Source organism: Phyllobates terribilis, unplaced genomic scaffold (assembly GCF_046119375.1).
Source record: "Phyllobates terribilis strain yellow unplaced genomic scaffold, ASM4611937v1 Scaffold_86__1_contigs__length_6382490, whole genome shotgun sequence".
Taxonomy (NCBI): domain Eukaryota; kingdom Metazoa; phylum Chordata; class Amphibia; order Anura; family Dendrobatidae; genus Phyllobates; species Phyllobates terribilis.
This window is the reverse complement of record NW_027362846.1, coordinates 3,191,072-3,200,949: the sequence shown is the minus strand read 5'-3', so window position 1 is coordinate 3,200,949 and position 9,878 is coordinate 3,191,072. Positions and strand designations below refer to the sequence as shown.

Sequence of the window (9,878 nt, the reverse complement as noted above, 5' to 3'; positions counted from 1 at the left end):
GGTTAATAGGTGAAACTGAACCCCATAATTTATTAAATAATATCTCCTGAAAGCGCTGATGTCCCATATGTCATCAGAAATTAGTTAGCCCACACCTCAGGGGCCGATCATCATGTCATCATGACAACATCCGGGTGACCAGAGCTAACAAGTTATTTAGGTCATGTGCAGTGCATGATCTACCTAACTGGTGTCAGTGCAGCACCGACAGTTATAAAGCATAGCAAAGCTCCTGAATAATTAATATATATTATATATATAAACACATACATGCAGTTGTGCTCAAAAGTTTACATACCCCGGCAGAATTTTTCATTTTTTGGCCTTGTTTCAGAGAATATGAATGATAAAGTTTTTTTGTTTTCTCCACTCATGGTTATTGGTTGGGTGAAGCCATTTATTGTCAAACTACTGTGTTTTCTCTTTTTATATCTTAATGACAACCAAAAACATCTAAATGACCCTAAGCAAAAGTTCACATACCCTGGTGATTTTTGCCTGATAACATGCACAGAATTTGACCCAAATGGGTTTGAATGGCTACTAAAGGTAACATCCTCACCTGTGACCTGTTTGCTTGTAATCAGTGTGTGTGCGTAAAAGCTAAGTGAGTTTCTGGGATCCAGACAGACTCTTGCATCTTTCATCCAGTCACTGACATTTCTGGATTGTGAGTCATGGGGAAAGCAAAAGAATTGTCAATGGATCTATGGGAAAAGGTAGTTGAACTGTATAACACAGGAAAGGGATACAAAAAAATATCCAAGGAATTGATAATGCCAGTCAGCAGCATTCAAACTATGATTAACAAATGAAAAATCAGGAGCTCTGTAAAAATCAAACCACGGTCAGTTAGACCAACAAAAATTTCGGCCACAACTGCCAGGAAAATTGTTCGGGATGCAAAGAAAAACCCACAAATAACATCAGCTGAACATCAGGACTCTCTGAAAACTATTGATGTGGCAGTTTCAAGATGCACAATAAGGAGGCACTTGAAGAAAAATGGGCTGCATGGTCGAGTCGCCAGAAGAAAGCCATTACTGTGCAAATGCCACAATGTATCTCACCTAGAATACGCCAAACAGCATAGAGACAAGCCTCAAAACTTCTGGAACAAGGTAATTTGGAATGGTGAGACCAAAATTGAACTTTTTGGCCACAACCATAAACGTTACATTTGGAAAGAGGTCAACAAGGCCTATGATAAAAAGGACCACCATTCCTACAGTAAAGCACGGAGGTGAATCGCTGATGTTTTGGGGATGTATGAGCTACAATGGCACAGGAAACTTGGTAAAAGTTGAAGGAAGGATGAATGCAGCATGTTATCAGCAAATACTGGAGGCAAATTTGCACTCATAAGCCCGGAAGCTGCGCATGGGACCTACTTGGATGTTCCAACATAACAATGATCCAAAACACAAGGCCAAGTCGACCTGTCATTGGCTACAGCAGAACAAAGTGAAGGTTTTGGAGTGGTCATCTCAGTCTCCTGACCTCAATATCATTGAGCCACTCTGGGGAGATCTCAGGCGCGCAGTTCATGCTAGACAGCCCAGGAATTTACAGGAACTGGAGGCTGTTTGCCAAGAAGAATGGGCAGCTTTACCATATGAGAAAATAAAGAACCTCATCCACAACTACCACAAAAGACTTCAAGCTGTCATTGATGTTAGAGGGGGCAATACACGCTATTAAGAACTGGGTTATGTGAACTTTTGATCAGGGTCATTTGGATGTTTTTGGTTGTCATTAAGATTTAAAAAGAGAAAACACAGTAGTTTGACAATAAATGGCTTCACCCAACCAATAAAAATGAGTGGAGAAAAAGTTTTTTTGTTATCATTCATATTCTCTGAAACAAGGCCAAGAATGGAAAAATTCTGCCGGGGTATGTAAACTTTTGAGCACAACTGTAAGAGATTTCAAGAATGTGGAATGTTAATTGGAAGATATAGGAACTGCAAGTTGTCAGGCAGTAATGGGCAAGCTGAAAGGATATATAGGAGAGATGAATGTATGTGATCCCTATGGTATGTTGTTTCATTATTGTATGTACTGGTTTCTTGTTTTGTCAAAAAAAAAAAAGAACTAATGAAAAAAATCTCAAAAATGTATTGGATTAAAAAGAAAAAGACTAAGAAAAAGTCTTCTCCACTGTGTGGGTTCTCTGGTGCCTAATCAAATCTGATTTCTGGTTAAAACATTTCCCACATTCTGAACATGAAAAAGGCTTCTCCCCTGTGTGAGTTCTCTGGTGCTTAACTAAAGCTGATTTATCGTAAAAACATTTCCCACATTCTGAACATGAAAAAGGCTTCTCCCCTGTGTGAATTCTCTGGTGGCTAACCAAAGCTGATTTCTGTTTAAAACATTTCCCACATTCTGAACATGAAAAAGGCTTCTCCCCTGTGTGCGTTCTCTGGTGCTTAATCAAATCTAATTTCTGGTTAAAACATTTCCCACATTCTGAACATGAAAAAGGATTCTCTCCTGTGTGAGTTCTCTGGTGCTTAACCAAAGCTGATTTATCGTTAAAACATTTCCCACATTCTGAACATGAAAAAGGCTTCTCCCCTGTGTGAATTCTCTGGTGGTTAACCAAAGGTGATTTATGGTTAAAACATTTCCCACATTCTGAACATGAAAACGGCTTCTCCCGTGTGTGAGTTCTCTGGTGCTTAACCAAAGATGATTTATCGTTAAAACATTTCCCACATTCTGAACATGAAAAAGGCTTCTCCCCTGTGTGGGTTCTTTGGTGCTTGACAAAATCTGATTTATGGTTAAAACATTTCCCACATTCTGAACAGTTAAAAGGCTTCTCTCCTGTGTGAATTCTCTGGTGCTTAACCAAAGCGGATTTATCGTTAAAACATTTCCCACATTCTGAACATGAAAAAGGCTTCTCCCCTGTGTGGGTTCTCTGGTGGATATTAAGATGTGCTTTCTGGTTGAAACATTTTTCACATTCTGAACAGGTAAAAGGCTTCTCCCCTGTGTGAATTCTCTGGTGCTTGACCAAAGCTGATTTCTGGTTAAAACATTTCCCACATTCTGAACATGAAAAAGGCTTCTCCCCTGTGTGGGTTCTCTGGTGGATATTAAGATGTGATTTCTGGTTGAAACATTTTTCACATTCTGAACAGGTAAAAGGCTTCTCCCCTATGTGAAGTCTCTGGTGCTTAACCAAAGCTGATTTATCGTTAAAACATTTCCCATATTTGGAACAAAAAAATCTATTGTCCGCTGTGTGTATTTTTTCATGTTTAAGAAAATACTTTTCAAGGGTAAAATTATTTCCATTTTCTGAACATGACAATGACTTCATTCCTTTATGAGCAGTTTGTTTTGTAATGCTTATTTTTTTATTTTGATTTTCCTTAGTAGTCGGTAATGAATCAGAGGACAGGAGCTGTTTCATAGGACTAGATGATAGATCTTTGCTGTGAAGGGATGATGGTATATCTGGAGTAATGGCATTCACTTCAATTGTATCCTGTGGGATCTCAAGATCATCAGATTTAAAAATTGAAGATGTCAGCTGTCCCTCTGATCTTCTGGTACAGTCATCTGCCAAGAAAAAAACAATTATTAATTTTGAATAAAATATCCCTGAAATTTATATTTTTGAACATTTCTACTTAAAACGTCTGTAGAAATGACAAGTTATTGACAGAATGACAGAGAAACGTGAAAACCTCATAGGATGAACCAGTAGAGCGTTGTGTCCAACTGTTTGTTCATTCTGCCTCCAAAATATGGAATAAGAAGCCATCAAAAAATGTTATGTAGGCAAAAATTATACCAATGAAAACTTCTTCTCATCAATAAATCAATCCAGCAAAGTCCGCTCTCCCAAAGTCAAATCTCCCCCTCGCTTCTGAGCCTTGCAGTGTGCCCAAACCACATTCAGCCTCCATGTATTTGGCATTACTATAGTGAGAAGAACCCACTTAATTTACGGTGTGTGTCTCCTGGAGCACAATCTGGACACTATGTGTTGGGTAATAAAATGGCCAATGTGCAATTTTCACTCTCCACCATCCATTGCGTGCTAATTTCCGGAAAGTGCCTGTGAAATCAAAATAATCGCTACGTCTATAGATTAATTCACTGAGGGTTATAATTTCCAAAATGGAGTCACTTTGTTATATCAAAGAAGTTGTCCAGTACTTTTTACAATTGCCCCAATGTCCCCCAATGTATTTACCCTGTGCCCATAAGTCTTTTTGTAATTACCTTATGCAGTCCTTCTTGCCTGTGAGCGGCACTATCTCTGGCCGCTCTCAGGCATCACGTGACCCCCGATAGCGTCACTCACAGGCAAGAAGGACAGCAGAAGGTAATTACAAAAATTCTTATGGGCACAGGGTAAATACATTGGGGTACATTGGTCAATTGTTAAAAGTACTGGACAACTTCTTTAAGGCTTCTGTAAATAGTGTGTCCAATCCCTGGGATCTGCTCCCCCGACGTCTGCTTCTGTCACCACCTTAATCATTCTGCAGGTAGCGCTGGTGATGGAGGAGACGTTGGAACCAGAAGCTCTGGGCAGCGCAGGCTCTGTCCAGCCACTAAGATTAGGGTGCCTGGGACCTGTAGTACCATCCAGTCTGGCAGTATGGGTGTGTGTGCTGTCCAGCTGGAGTAATCTGCTTCATCCAATCGGAAAGCACCACACCCTACTAAAGCTTATGGTATATTGCCGGAAGCTGCCAGATACAGCCTTGTTCTCCTCTGGTTCAGTCCTCTGTGCTCAGCTCACGGCTTGTGTATTTGTTTCCTGTTGTGACCTCGGCCCGTTTACTGACTACTCTTGTGTCTTCTGATTGGTATTTTCTCTGCCCTCCTGGTTCTGACCCGGCTATCTGACTATTCTTATTGGGGTTAAAGGGTGATGAGCGAGGCAATCCGTGAGATCAGGAAAATGGAGTATATAGCACCAAGTCTGTTCATGGTAGCCATCTTTTGAGCTGTCAGGTGACAATGAACAGTGCCCCCAATACATTGTGCCTGAAATATATTCCAGCAAGATCTGCATTCAGATAGCTAAATGGCGCTCCTTCTATACAACCTGTACAACCTTATATAGAATATTGTTGGATTCAAGAGAAGTTGGTAAATAGTTTGTAAGGTCCATTTGTTTCCTATTATCCTTTGTGAAGAATTCCAAAATTATCACCACATAAAGTGACACACGTCAGATTTGAAAATGCGCCCTGATAGGAACACAAAACTGTCTGCAGAAAAGGGTTAAATCAGAGTATTTTGGGAACTAACTGCTGCAGTCAAAAACTGTGACTATAGACAATAACACATCTACTGAAATGATCAAATTCAACAGTCTCCATCAGTAAGTAGTGAGTAACTAGTGGTGAAACCTCTCTGGGGTAATTACAGTATGGCGCTTGGTGGCTGTTAGTAATCTAAACTATCGTAAGGGCCAATATTTTCTGTCAGATGAGTTTCAAGAAGAAATATTAGACATTGAAACAGAACTTTTTATAATAGAGCAGAGATGAGGTGTCTTAAATGTAGACCTCGGGCATTGGGAAGAGGTAATGGAGACCTTCTTTTAAAGACTACCAGGGAGTTACAGACTCACATAAGTGAGGCAGGCCGATCCCACCACAATCAAACAAAATGAACCTGTAAAAAAAGACAGAATAAAAGATATGTTACATCCCCAACAACAACGTATATATAAGGGAGAGCTCCAACACTAAACCGGAGTCGCACTCATTTATGGTGGACCATTGGAGCTACTAGGAGTCCTGACCAGGAGAGTAGAGAAAGTATTAGCGCCCCCATTTCAGGAGAGATTGTGCAGGAATCTGAATTCCTTAGGAATGAAAACATAATGGAATTTATGACGTGGAGTGAATCCATGAAACCAGGGCTGGAGCCAACACATCTCCTGCAGGCGTGAATAAATGTATATTACAGCCATCAGCCACGCACAGCTTAGAGATTTATCAAGATCCTGTTTGAAGTTAGTTGGTTTAAAAAGAAATTGAAAAGTCAGGATAAAGGGAAACTCTGTTGTTATTGTACAGAAATTCACACTTGGCCCTCACTGCACATTTAATGTTGTCGATCATAAAAGTGAAGTTTGTCCAGAAAGACTGGACCTGGTCTTGTAGGGACCATATGAGCACATTCAGCAGCACAGAAGGGAGAGAAGGTAGATTCATCCAATAAGATATCAGGGTTCTAGGAAGCCAACAGCATCATTACCCTCCGCTTTCTCTTAGAGGTCCATCATAATTTTGATTTTCTCACTTGTCAGCACATATTACATACTCTGCCATTTGGCTTTGCAGTTTACAGATCTGGGCAGGTAACGGTCAGCGTCTCCTAATCCCAGGCGGTAGGTGGATCCTCCAGGTTGTAAGTTCTACAGAAAATATCTTTTACAATTACACAAAGTAGTGTGAACATTTTCGGATGGAGGAAAATGTTGTGGTCTAGCGGTAAAATGGTGATCACACGATTGTGATACAACTGGACTACACCAGCGATAAAGCAGCCACAGCCGGTGACTGAGAAGAATCTGTGACTTGTCAGCATTTAGTGGTCGCTACTCACCTGGGTAGTCATATGTAGGAATCTCCTCTTTACACTGCTCATCACCCCTCACATATGTCTCTGTAGTATTAATATGGTTCAGATCTTCACCCTGAAACAAATATTGTAAACATGGAGAAGTCACATCTATGATCAGCTCTAATCCTGCCATCTCCACCGTTCTCATTACACAAATATAAATACTGGTGGATAAAACAAGACTGAACACAAGACCTTCACAGCCGTCTACACATCATAGGGGAGATCTCATGACACCTTCTCTCCATCTACCTGATGATCCTGAGGAACATTGGGATCTTCTTGTTTACAGTCATGTGGAAGAAGAGGATGGGGACATCTCTCTGGTGTTGTCCTCTTACTGGATAGATCTGGAGGAAACACATACAGGGACTGAATTCATTCTTTACATACAGAAAATTTTAGGCAGTGTGTATTTAGTCCGGTCTATTACCTGGTGATGTGAGGGGCTGTGGAACCTCCATCATGACGTCCTTGTACAGATCTTTGCGTCCTTCTAAATACTCCCACTCCTCCATGGAGAAATAGACAGCGACATCCTGACACCTTATAGGAACCTGACACATACAATGATATCGTCATCCCCCGATCCCTTCATAGCGTTACTGTATAATGTCCCAGCATTCCCAATAGTGTCACCTCTCCAGTCAGCAGCTCAATCATCTTGTAGGTGAGTTCTAGGATCTTCTGGTCATTGATATCCTCACGTATCAGGGGGTGAGATGGAGGTCCTGTGATTGGGCTCAGTGGTCTTCTCCATCCCTCAGACACAGGGTCCTGACAGCCCTCACTAGAGGTCTTCATCCCTACTGTGTAATCCTGGTTATGGAGAGACACATTAATAAATCTCACTCCAGACATTTCCAGAGTCCTCACCTCTCCAGTTCTGTCCATCTGTTATTCCCATAGATAAGAATGATGTAATGTGACGTCATCAGAATCTCTCACCTCTCCAGTAAGCCAGAAGAGGATCTCTAGGGTGAGGTGTAATATCCTCTCCGCCATCTTGTCTCTGTCAATATCCATCCTTGATAGGTGATTTAGAAAAATTCTCTTATATAGAAGATCTTCACTGAGAGGATCTGATATTGTAGAGACCTGAATGAGAAAAAGAGCCGATGTAACATCATAAAGAATTCTGTGTATTAATACAATTACTGGAGACAATAGAGGAAATATATCAGAAGATGTGTAGATGTTGTATTCTCTAGTCTTTTATGGACTGGAACATAAGTTGAATTGCTGACTTAGACATCTCCTCCATACTTCCAATCACTGGCTAAGTTGGCCACTGCTTCAGTAAGAATCACCCAGAAACCCAAGCAGCAATGGTATTTTTATTATTTTTACAATATTCTGCTTTTGTCCCTGACGTACTAATATAACCTATATATTTTAGGCCACAGACAACAAGTAGTTTCTTCCTCGGAGTCTGCAGCTCAATACGTTTCTTATAGACTCATCTTCCATAACGCTAATTCTTGTCATATTCATTACACGTGACATGAGAAATAACAACTTCATGATGAGGACGACATCTTCATCTTCTAATACCGCTCTAGAAACAAATTTGGCCAGAGTCAGTCGCTGACTACATCATCACCGGCCATCTATATGAATGTTTCCCGTCTTTCCCAGGTTATAATCTTTTAACACGTTAGATCTCATTTATAAGAGCTTGTTTGTAAGAACACCAAGACAGGAGTTATTTGATGCTAATGTCTCCATGTACAGTGATTTTTTTCCTGGATATCATGTTTCTAAAAGCATTTTCCTATAGGTTTCCATATATTACATGAAAAACACCAAAAAAAGAAAACCAAGTGGTTAATACATAAAATAAAATTGGGGTTGGCGGGACTGTGACAACATTATACTGTATGTTACATAGTTACATAGTTTATAAGGCCGAAAAAAGACAAGCGTCCATCCAGTTCAGCCTATTTCTTGTGCACTGCAGCTATTCCGCAGCGTTGATCCACGGGAAGGCAAAAAAAAAACATGCGGTATTGGCCAATTTACATCATTGAGGAAAATTCACTTCCCGACTCCAATCTGGCAGTCAGATTAAATCCCTGGATTAATTAACTATCACTAAGCATAAGATGTAATTTTATTCTTCTCAAGAAAGGCGCCCAGGCCTCTCTTGAACTCATTAAGTGAGTTGGACATCACCACTTCCTCTCCCAGAGAGTTCCAGAGTCTCACGGCTCTGACCGTAAAGAATCCCCTTCTATGCTGGTTCAGGAACCTCCTTTCCTCCAGACGCATAGTGTGCCCCCTCGTCTTTGTCACCATCCTTAGTATAAACAGGTCATGGGAGAGATCTCTGTACTGCCCCCTGATGTATTTATACATGTTTATGAGGTCTCCCCAAAGCCTTCTCTTTTCCAATGTAAATAAGCCTAATTTTGACAACCTCTCTGGGTATTCTAGTCCCTCCATTCCCTTTATTACCTTAGTCGCCCTCCTTTGTACCCTCTCTAGCTCCAATATGTCTTTCCTGAGCACCGGAGCCCAGAACTGTGCACAATATTCTAAGTGCGCCTTACCAGCGCTTTATACAGAGGAAGAACAATGTTCTCATCATATGCCCCTATTCCTCTTCTGATGCATGCCATGACTCTATTTGCCTTCGCAGCTGCTGCCTGACACTGGGCACTCCAATTTAATTTGCTGTTAACCAAGACGCCCAGGTCCTTCTCTATGTCAGATTTCCCCAACGGTTTCCCATTTAATATGTATGGGTGACTGCTGTTTTTCTTTCCCATGTGCATGACCTTACATTTATTGGCATTGAACCCCATTTGCCATTTTTTGGCCCAACTCCCCAATTTATCTAAATCCTCCTGTAGCTGTGCCCTATCCTCATCTGTATTAACTACTTTACAAAGTTTAGTATCATCTGCAAATATTGCTATTTTACTATGCAACCCTTCCACTAGATCATTAATAAATATATTAAATAATATAGGGCCCAAGACAGATCCTTGAGGCTCCCCGCTAGTAACCCTGACACACCCTGAGCTTACTCCATTGATAACCACCCTCTGCTTTCTATCATTCAGCCAGCTATTTACCCACTTGCACACATTATCCCCCAGACCAAGCATTCTCATTTTATATACCAACCTTTTGTGTGGCACGGTATCAAACGCTTTGGAGAAGTCAAGGTATACAACATCCACTGACTCTCCCCGGTCCAGCTGTGAGCTCACCTCCTCGTAGAAGGCGATCAGGTTTGTTTGGCAGGTGTTATGATGTGC

At 40.9% G+C, this 9,878-nt stretch overlaps 1 pseudogene; it reads right to left on the bottom strand.

The window, feature by feature from the left end:
- Positions 1-1,859: 1,859 nt before the first annotated feature.
- The window catches only part of LOC141197703 (uncharacterized), a 70,991-nt pseudogene continuing 62,972 nt past the window's right edge, over positions 1,860-9,878 (bottom strand).